We start from the raw sequence: 11072 nt of genomic DNA on the forward strand, positions 1-11072 counted from the left end.
TTTTGTTTATTTTTTGTTTATCTTCTTAACAAAGAACATTGTTAACAGTGGACTTTAGTAATGATAATAGTTTAAAAAATAATCAAATCTAAAAAATCATGTAATTATAGATGATATTGATAATTAATTGAGTTTAATTAATTATGTTGATTAGATGGTAGTTAAGATAGATTAAAATTATATAGATTATATATCATTATAATAAAAAAATATCAAACTAATATATAGTGTTAGAATGACAATATAGATCATACACATGTAAAAATTGCATGAGATTACAACACATCACAGGGTAGATTAAGATAAAAATAAAAGATTAATGTTTACTTTTTCCAAGCAATATTTTTAATAAAATTTTGTAGTGTGTTAGCAACCCCTTCTTTTGTCACATTAGCACAAATCCATTATTTTATAATGACCACTAATCACTTTTTCAAAGTAAGTTCTAAAATAAAAGTTAGCATGCGTATTAGAAATCCCTTTCTTTGTCACATTGGCATAAATCCATTAACAATGATTACTTTTTTAAAGTAAAATTTAACGTGTACAAGCAAGCCCTTTTTTGTCACAGTTTTTGCAAGATCCATTATTACCAATAAAAATAAAAGGATTTATTTGATTATATTAACAATATACAAAATAAAACTTCCTTTCTTAAAATGTTTTAAGGCTCAATATTCAAATAAAATTATTGTAATATATAAAAAATCATCTAGCTAGATTCTTTATTGGAATGGTGGTTTGGAAATGATTATGAGAATCAAGTATCCAATCTTTTCTTATTTAAAATCTTTGAAATAAGAAATAGCATACATGCTTTACTCCCACATCATAGTCAAAAGAGTTTGCTAATTTAATATAAAGTGCAATCATTAAGTTTTGTACACGTCCTTGAGGAGTACTCTCCAGGTTTCCTTGGAATTAGGATTTAACCAATGCAAGCACATAAATTTACAAAGACCTAGATTATTTTATTGTCTCTTTAAATGGATCCAAATCTCTTGTACATCTACTCATGCTTAAATAGATAGTATATTCGATACATACACCAAACGTTATTACCTTACTACTATCAAAGCTTAGATTTTTTGAAATTATAAAGTATTTAAAAACACTAATAGGAACCTTTTGTACTATTAAGCGGCAACTCTTAGAGAAACTAAATGAAAGAAAGCTACACCTAGATTAGCTTGAGATTAGCCTAGCTTTAGGATGATTAGCTTGGATTAGAGAGAAAGCTAATGGTGCCTAAAGATATCCAAAGATATCCAAGATCATAAAGGTTTCAAAGGGTACAATAGTCCTCGGGCTAGTGCCTTTTGTAGCCCAAGGCCCTCGTGCCCTAACACCACATGTGTAAATGCCCCTAAACCCCATGTGCCCCTAGGCCCATCCCCCATGTGCAAGTGTGTAAGGCTAAAATCCCTTTGTTACAAACCATCCCTTCCTACAATGATTTCATCCTCAAAATGGAAGAGTGGTCATGCACAAAAGACACATACGAAGGCTATATAAAAAAAGCCAAAAATCAAACATATAGTCAAAATACACTCAAATGCAAAAATGAAGATTACAACTCTAATGATGTAAGGGCCTCTTGGATCAAAAAGGAAGCCAAATAGTTGCATGATCAATGCCATAGACCTCGTGCCACATGGATCGAAAGGGTAAGTCATATTGCCCCTAGTGTTACATAATGTCCACCCTTTGGCTAAATGGGGATTCTCGGTGTCACTAGTGTGCCATGCTAGTGAATTGGTATCGTGGGGGTGACCCCACATTAAATACTAGTTACCTAGTGTTACTGGTATAGCTTGAGTGTAACAAGTAGTGCCATGCTTAACGATTATGTGCTGTCAAAGTGAAACAAGTGGACTACGCTAGACAACTGCATGGTTAAAGTGTAACAAGTGGTTTATGCAAATGACATGCCATGCTAGATGATGTGTATAGTGATATGCTCATCGAAGTGTATCAAGTGGTGAGTGTATACACAGTGGTGATGTGTATGATGTGTAAAGTGATATGCTCATCGAAGTGTATCAAGTGGTGAGTGTATACAGTTGTGTTTATGCCTATTGTTAACCCTCATCGGACACCTCTCAAGCGTCATTGTATATTTTACATGTGTGATCGCCGCTTGTCTATGAAAGGTGCCCAAATTGTTAGACTTTATGGCCTTAAAAAAGTATGACTATAACAGCCTAAGTGGAGATCCTGAACTATTTGAAGTGATGAGAGCTCTCTTTAATGGAGAACTCAATGTCGAATTACCACCATTTGCTGATATGCATAAGGCTTGTCCCCAATATACAATGGAGACACCTTGAGTTGTACCTGAATCGATAGCCCTAGTGGACGAAGAAAATGTTGAGATATCGAGCTCATCTAGTGAGGCGGTGGGACAGGCCCCACACTTACACCACTGGCATGGTTGGTGAGATCTTGGGTAATATGCGGCCAGTGGGATGACATGCTGTGTGACAGCCATTCTAGAATAGTTATAGCGCCAGCTCATTTAGTCGGGTTCACACTATAGAGAACCCGTGTATGTATTGGTTGAGTACCTTTCATATTATGAGTACTCTTATCTTGTATATGGTGTGTTGAGTGTTGAGTAGAGAAGAAGAAGAAGATTTTCAGCCTCTCACCTTGTGTGTTCTCTATTAGGGTTTTGTGAGTGTGTATGTGTGTGCTTGCAAGAGCTCAAGCTCTCTTCCCCCCTGCATCTTTTCATGCTATCAGAGCTTTGTTCGTGCTAAGGGCTGAGCTGCAAGCAAGAGAACCACAGAAAGCGGTACGAGGGTAAGAGCTGCAACTACTCTTCCCTATTCGTGTTGGTGACTACACCCTTGTCGGGAGAGCTCTACGGGAGGCACCGGCAAACGGTCTCTGATTGAGGAGCTTTCTTCGCGGGAGTAAAGCTACAGGGCAACTATAGAGTCCTATCGGACTGAAATTTTTGGGCCGAAAACGCGTTTCGGGCGCGTCTGGACCTCCGTTTTTCAGAAAGCAGGCGATTTCGAGCACTGCGGGTAAGTTATCGATTCTCTGCAGAACTCTGTTTTCAGAACTGCAGGAAGACAGATTGACTGTGCAAACACTGTGGGTGTTGCAAAGAGGTCTACAGTTGCCATTGGGTGTATGTATGCACATTGAAGTCACTGGTTGTGACATTTGAGAGTACTACAGTACCGCTGCAGAAAATACAGCATTTGTGCAGGAAAAACCAGAGTGTAGTTTCTGGTAAAATTGTGTGTTTGGCAAGATGTCTAATGATGGCATAACACAGATTGTGGCTGAGAAGCTGGATAAGAATAACTTCCATGCTTGGAGGTTCAGGTTGACGAATTTCCTGATGGGAAAAGGCTATTGGGACTACATAGAAGGTGAGCATGAAGAGGCACCGGAGATACCGGATAGGGATATAAATCTGACTACTGCAGATGTGAAAGAGTTTAAAGACTGGAACCAAGGAGCCAAGAAGGTTATGTATTGGCTATCCATTAGTATACAGGACACCATGATTGGGCATATTCAGGATGCCAAGTCCCCCAAGGAGGCATGGGATACCTTGGTTAAACTCTATGAAACAAATACCAAGGCACGCAATATACAGTTGAAAAATGAACTTCATATTGTGGAGAAAAAGAGCATGTCTGTGAATGACTATGCGCTGAAGATAAAGGGTATTGTGGAATCCCTTGCATCTATTGGTGTGTCAGTAGATGATGATGACAAGGTGGAAGTCTGTCTACGTGGTCTCGGGCCACAATACAAGGCGTTCAAGACGTCCATTTAGACTCGGGAAAACATTCCTAACTTTATAGATTTGGTGTCTATGCTGATTATCGAAGAGAAGAGCTTGGGTGAAGACCAACAGTCTTCACAAAGCAAAAACAGTTCAGAGCAATAGGCCTTCTACACGAGTTTAGGAAGAGGACGAGGTAGAGGAGGCCGTGGACACGGTCAAGGAGGTGGCCGAACAAGTAATTAGAATTATAGCCAGTAGGCAGCAACAACAACAACAGTCCCAGAATCAACAACAACAACAACAACAACACACAGGTGGAAGAGGCAAATTCAGAGGCAGGGGGAGTCAAAGAGGCCGTGGAAATTGGCAAAGGCAATATAATGATGCACGTGAATGCTATTATTGTGGTAAGCCTGGACATGTGCAGGCAGAATGTTATAAGAAGCAAGCTGACATGCAAAATGGAAAAGTGCAGCAAAACAACTATGCATCCTCAAGCAGAAATAATGAGGATAATGAAAGGTTGTTTGTTATGCAGCATGTCGTGAATGCCATGTCTGAAAATGTTGATGCAGCACAAAAAGATAATGTATGGTATGTGGATTCAGGCGCTTCGAACCACATGACGAGTCATGGAGAGTGGTTCAAGGAGATGAAAAACCCGGAAAGACCAGGTTTTGTGGAAACAGGGGATGACACTGCTCATCCAATTGCCCATGTTGGAGATGTGCCATTGTTTATGTAGGATGGCAAAGTGAAGTACCTTGCAGATGTACTTCATGTACCGAACATAACAAAGAATCTGGTTTCAGTTGGCCAGATGATTGAGCAGGGTTTGCAGGTTCAGTTTAACCTTGATGGGTGTTATGTTGAAGATTTCAAAGACAAGTGCAGGTTGGTTGCAAAAGGCAACAAAGTGGGCAGAATGTTTACGTTGAATGTAGACATGCCTGAAATGAGTGCTGCGATGTTTGCAAATGGTTCAGAAATTGTTGCAGACACAGACATTTGGCATAAAAGGATTGGACATGTAAATGTGCAGAGATTGAAGTCTATGCAGACAAAAGGAATTGTGACAGGGCAAATTTAAAGTGGAAGGTATGCAGAAAATATGTGAAGCATGCCAATTTGGGAAGCAAACAAAGCATGTGTTTCCACGTAACAGATATGTAAGCAGAAATGCACTAGATGTTGTGCATTCAGATGTATGGGGTCCTACGAAGACCATATCTATGGGAGGCTGCAGGTATTATGTGACTTTCATTGATGACCACACAAGGAAAGTGTGGGTATATTTCATGAAGGAGAAGAGTGAGGTGTTCATTCACTTTCAGAATTTCAGAGTTTTGGTTGAAAAGCAAACAGGAAAATATGTAAAGTGCCTAAGGTCAGATGGAGGGGGAGAGTACTTCTCCAATGAGTTCTCTGAAATTTTTGAAGAAGAATGGTATTCGGAGATAGTTTACATGCAGATACACTTCGCAGCAAAATGGAGTTACTGAGTGGAAAAACAAGCACATTGCTGATGTAAGATTCCTCCCCAGCCTCTCAAAATGTCTAGCATCTTCTCCTGTAATCAATCCCTCTTCAGAAATATAAAAGACTTGTTTATAACTGTTTTAACTTAGAGAGAGAAAATATTCTAGAGAGATAATATTCAGATTTTTAATATTTTTGGATAGAAAATTATCTCATCTTATTAAAATAAGTTCTCCTGAAACAGAAATTCAAAAAGAACTTTCCAATGTGCAATTGGAATTAATTGGAAATGAGTATAAAGAACCTTAGCCTAAGGGTCTAGATTTTCAGAAATTTTTGGATTATGGTCCAATTAAGGTTCCTATGGGCCAATAGCATCAATCCATGTGTAGGGAGGAGATAAATCCAATTTGTAAAAGAAGATACCCAAAAATGAGTAAATGCTCACATAAGATGAAGAGTTGAAAATGTACAAGGTTTATTAGTAAAAAACTATGAGCAATATTAAAAATATGAGATATTTTGGGTATCCAAAAATGAGTAAATGCTCACATAAGATGAAGAGTTGAAAATGTACAAGGTTTATTAGTAAAAAACTATGAGCAATATTAAAAATATGAGATATTTTGGGTATAATGATTTCATTTTGACACATATGTAAGGAAGGGGAGTTCTTTAAAGGAGGTGCATATTTCACATAAGATGAAGAGTTGAAAATGTACAAGGTTTATTAGTAAAAAACTATGAGCAATATTAAAAATATGAGATATTTTGAGTATAATGATTCCATTTTGATACATATGTAAGGAAGGGGAGTTCTTTAAAGGAGGTGCATATTTCACATGCTTGAATGAGTTTAAACTCATAAAAATTGAGATATTTCATCTCTCCTCTCTCCTCATTCAAGTCTAGTTCCAAAAAGTTAGCTTAACTGACCTAAAAATGGTCAAATATTGACCAAACTGATTTAGAAAATTCTAGAATCAGTTTGTTTGGTTAGGAGCTCAATTTTTCATATAAATAGAATCCTCCCCCTTGTTGAAAAATATATAGTGTTTATGCATCGTTACTCTACTCCACCTAAGCCAAGAACTGTGAATTCATTAATAATTCACTAGTTTTTGGAGCTTCCCTCTTTCTTCAATCCCCATTGGTAGCTCCATCAACATACTTAACCAATTGATTGGTTGGGGGCCTCTACCGTGAACAAAGAATCAAGCAAATTGTAAGGTAAATGGTGAATTTTGATCTTTTCTATAATTCCTCAATGTTTCTCTCTTCTCAACCCCTCTCAAGCTTGAGAAGCTTAATTGGAATGGTTTTTGAATGCTATTGAAGTTAATTGATGAATGTTAGTGAAGAGTTACATAATTTGATGAATGCTATTGAAGTTAATTGATTAATGATAGTTAAGAATTACATAAATTTTTATTTATGCTTAATTCTAATGGTTTTTATGTAATTTCTCTCTTACTCAAGAAATGGTCATACTCATGACCCATTCTCAATCCAAATGAAGCTTTTCATAAAGCTTTTTCTTAATCCAAGATTAAGCTATACTTGAGGCCAAATTAATGGCTTTTTTTAATGCTTTTAGTTTATGTATATTGATGATTCAATCCATTATGGATTAATGATCCAATTAGAGACCATTCTAATTATTTCCTTAATGATAAGTTTTATCCCTTTAACAAAATTGAGATTTATCAGTCATAGCAGCGGAGCTATGGCAAAATTTTTATAAAAATTACGCATAAAATAATTTCATTCAAAGCATGAAAAGAGGACTTCCTACCATATTCTAGGAATTATCATCCTAGATTAATTGAAGATATTTATAGAGAAATTGATTTTTATATTATGCATAATTGATTTTCATGCATAGAGGTATGCATAATAGATTATTATTTTAACATAAAAGAGTTACTTTTATCATAATTAGATTTCATGCATAGAGGTATGCATAAAAGATTATTATTTTAATGTAAAAGTGTTATTTTTAGCACAATTGAATTTCATGCATAGAAGTATGCATAAGAGTTGATTATTTTATTATAAAAGTGTTACTTTTATCATAATTGGATTTCATGCATAGAGGTATACATAAAAGTTGATTATTTTATTATAAAAGTGTTACTTTTATCACAATTGAATTTCATGCATAGAAGTGTGCATAAGAGTTGATTATTTTATTATAAAAGTGTTACTTTTATCATATTTGGATTTCATGCATAGAGGTATGCATAAAAGTTGATTATTTTATTATAAAAGTGTTACTTTTATCATATTTGGATTTCATGTATAGAGGTATGCATAAAAGTTGATTATTTTATTATAAAAGTGTGACTTTTATCATATTTGAATTTCATGCATAAAGTTATGCATAAAAGTTGATTATTTTATTATAAAAGTGTTACTTTTATCATATTTGGATTTCATGCATAGATGTATGCATAAAAGATGATTATTTTATTGTAAAAGTGTTACTTTTATCATAATTGGATTTCATGCATAGAGGTATGCATAAAAGTTGATTATTTTATTATAAAAGTGTGACTTTTATCATATTTGAATTTCATGCATAAAGGTATGCATAAAAGTTGATTATTTTATTATAAAAGTGTGACTTTTATTATATTTGAATTTCATGCATAAAGGTATGCATAAAAGTTGATTATTTTATTTTAAAAGTGTGACTTTTATTATATTTGGATTTCATGCATAGAGGTATGCATAAAAGATATTCTTTTATACTAAAAGTGTGATTTTCATCATAAATGGATTTTATGCATAACTTAGATGCATAAGAGAAATTCTTTTATTCTAAAAGTGTAATTCCTATCAAATTGAATTTATGCATAAGAAGATGCATAAAAGATTGATTTTTATTTCGAAGGTGTTAGTCTCCTTAAATGGAATTTATGCATAAATAAATGTGTAGAGAAATCTTATATCAAATATAAGAATTCTCTTGTATTCTATAAAAAGATATGAAATGTGATAAGATGTGATAAGAGGTGTATGAGATGTGATAAGATGTGATAATATGCATATGGGAAGTGATAGGATGTGATAAGAGGTGTATGAGATGTGAAAAGATGTGATAATATACATATGGGAAGTGATAGGATGTGATAAGAGGTGTATGAGATGTGAAAAGATGTGATAAGATGTGTATGAGATGTGATAAGATATAATAAGAGGTGTATGAGATGTGATAGAATGTGTTAAGATGAGTTAGGATGTGTTAAGATGTATATGGGGTGTGTTAGGACGAGAATGGATATAATATGGTTGTATGAATGTGATGTGGATGTATACATGTAGATGTGTATGTATGAATGTGAATGTGGATGTATGGATGTAGATACGGATGTGTATCTATGTATGTGAATGTGGATGTATGAATATGAATGTGGATGTGTGGATGTGGAAATGGAAGTGTGGATGTATGAATGTGGATGTGGATGTATGCATGTAGATGTGTATGTATGTATGTGGATGTAGATGTGGATGTATAGATGTGAATGGGAATGTGGATGTGGATGTATGAATGTGAATGTGGATGTGGATATGGATGTATGGATGTGGATATGGATGTGTATGTAAGAATGTGGATATGGGATGTGAATGTATAAATGAGGATGTGAAAATGGATGTATGCATGTAGATGTGAACGAGAATGTGTATGTGAATGAGAATGTGTATGTGTCGTCGATATGAGGAAATGGATGAGAATGAGTACACATTGAATGGAATGTGGAATAAGTAATGTGGACTAAGGAGGGATAATGTGGAATAAGTAATGTGGACTAAGGAGGGATAATGTGGAAAGACAAGAGTTCGATTTAGAAACTGTATTTTGTGACTGTTTGTAAATGACTGTTTTATGTCAAGAATGCTGGGGAAGCATTTTGACCGTCTTGTGGATTAAGGTCATGAAGACCTAACTGTTAAAGTTGCAACTGCTGACGGAGAGTCAATGGAGGACGTCTCGCGTAGCAAGGTCGACCGAGGTCTTGACCAGTCTCGGTTCGATTTAAATGGTGAGCTTCCGGTACGATGGATGAGGGACCAAGGAAGCGGCCTATGAGTGAAGCGCTAGGTCACCTGCGAAGGATCCTAGAGGGTGCTGACCATACGGTGCTTGGGCTCTGGGTCACCGAAGATACCCACACGTGCGTCGTGGAAGATATTGGAACAAGGAGTAAGAGTTGTTTTCTGAAACCGGGCATGGATCTGGTTGATTGACCTTGCTAGTCCTCAATGGATGAGTCCATGGCTCTTTTATATGGATCTGTGGGTTGATCTTGCTGATCTTCCACGGAGATTCCATTCTATTATATGAATATATTGCCGGTTACTATGAGCTAGGAACTATGGAAAAGGCCCCTGAGTGAATAGGTGGTGAGCGTTCTGGTTGCCAATGATGCCATAAGTATACCGATGAATGAATGACTGAAAATAAGGATTCAACCATAGACTTTGAGGATTGTCATCAGTGACATAATGGTTTCATTAAAGGATTGTTTTAAAGTTAGCTGATGCTAAGAAAAAGGCAATTTCATATTGGGTGTGTAAGTGGTGTGCCTAATTTTATGTTTGCATGAACTTCCGACTAGGGGGCCTTGGAACTCTTTTCCTTGGTACCCGGGACAAAACCTAACCAACTTCTTAATTGGATCCCATCACTACAGTGGTTGGGCAGTTGGCTAACCCATGGGATTGGATGGGGTTAGGCTGGACTGATGGATCCGTAAATCGAGACTCAATTTCTGTTATTACGATAGATAAAGTAAATCCCGGATAGTAATTGTTCTATGGATAGGAATCAACGGCTGTGCCTCTTGATGGGAAAAAAAGCGTTGATCCCAATGATCCAAGTACAAGTTTCTTCCTTGATCTGATCGAGTATCTTTATAGGTGCAGTCAGATCAGCGTGATCAGTAATGATCTTGATTACGTTAGAGTAAAAAGTTATCCTGGTGGAATCGCCCGTGCTTTCCGGGTAAGGGAAGTTTTTTCGGGTTCGGTTTTGGAAAAACCAACGGATTAGTCTCTTGTCTGGATATCCGTGGACGAGGCCCCGAGTGTGAGACCCCTGTCCCATGCGAGAAGTGCTACTTCTACTGTTAGTACCCCGAATCCGTTGCTCGGTGGGGACATGGATCTTACAACTGAGATTGCGCGAGCATTGATGGAAGAGAAGAATATGCCGCATTGCTATTGGGCTGAGGCTATTTCTACAGCAGTATAAATCATGAACAGGACTCCAACTGCAGCCATACATGATGTAACTCTCCAGAGGAGAGGTTTACTGGCAGAAAACCAGATTTGTCTCATCTTAAAGTCTTTGGATGCATGGCATATGTGCATGTGCCAGATGAGCTGAGAACTAAGCTGGATCCAAAAGTTGAAAAATGTGTGTTTATTGGATATTCCCTTGAGCAAAAGGGATACATGTGTTATAACCCTGCTACACGTGAGTTGAGGGTAAGCAGGGATGTTGTCTTTGATGAGATGAGTAGCTGGTATGCTGCTGAAAAAGAAGCTGTTGGGGCTGATGTGAGTGGAAGTGTGGTTGCACAGAATGTGTTGAAAGAACGGTAGAGGAGGAGGAGACACACACATAGGAGCAAACCCTAATGTATATTACAAACCCTAACCATAGAGGGAAGCCATGTCCACTCTCACACAAAGCATAATGCACTAATCCATCATCCACACAACACACAATGAGTTGTGTCCACACTCTACTAACCCTAGCTAATGTCCACACACTATGACCAGCTGGACACGCGGTCATTTATGTCTCATACATGTTCCTATCTAATCTGCC

The sequence above is a fragment of the Cibotium barometz genome, chromosome 20 (genome assembly GCF_041138505.1).
Source record: "Cibotium barometz isolate CiBa-2024 chromosome 20, ASM4113850v1, whole genome shotgun sequence".
NCBI lineage: Eukaryota > Viridiplantae > Streptophyta > Polypodiopsida > Cyatheales > Cibotiaceae > Cibotium > Cibotium barometz.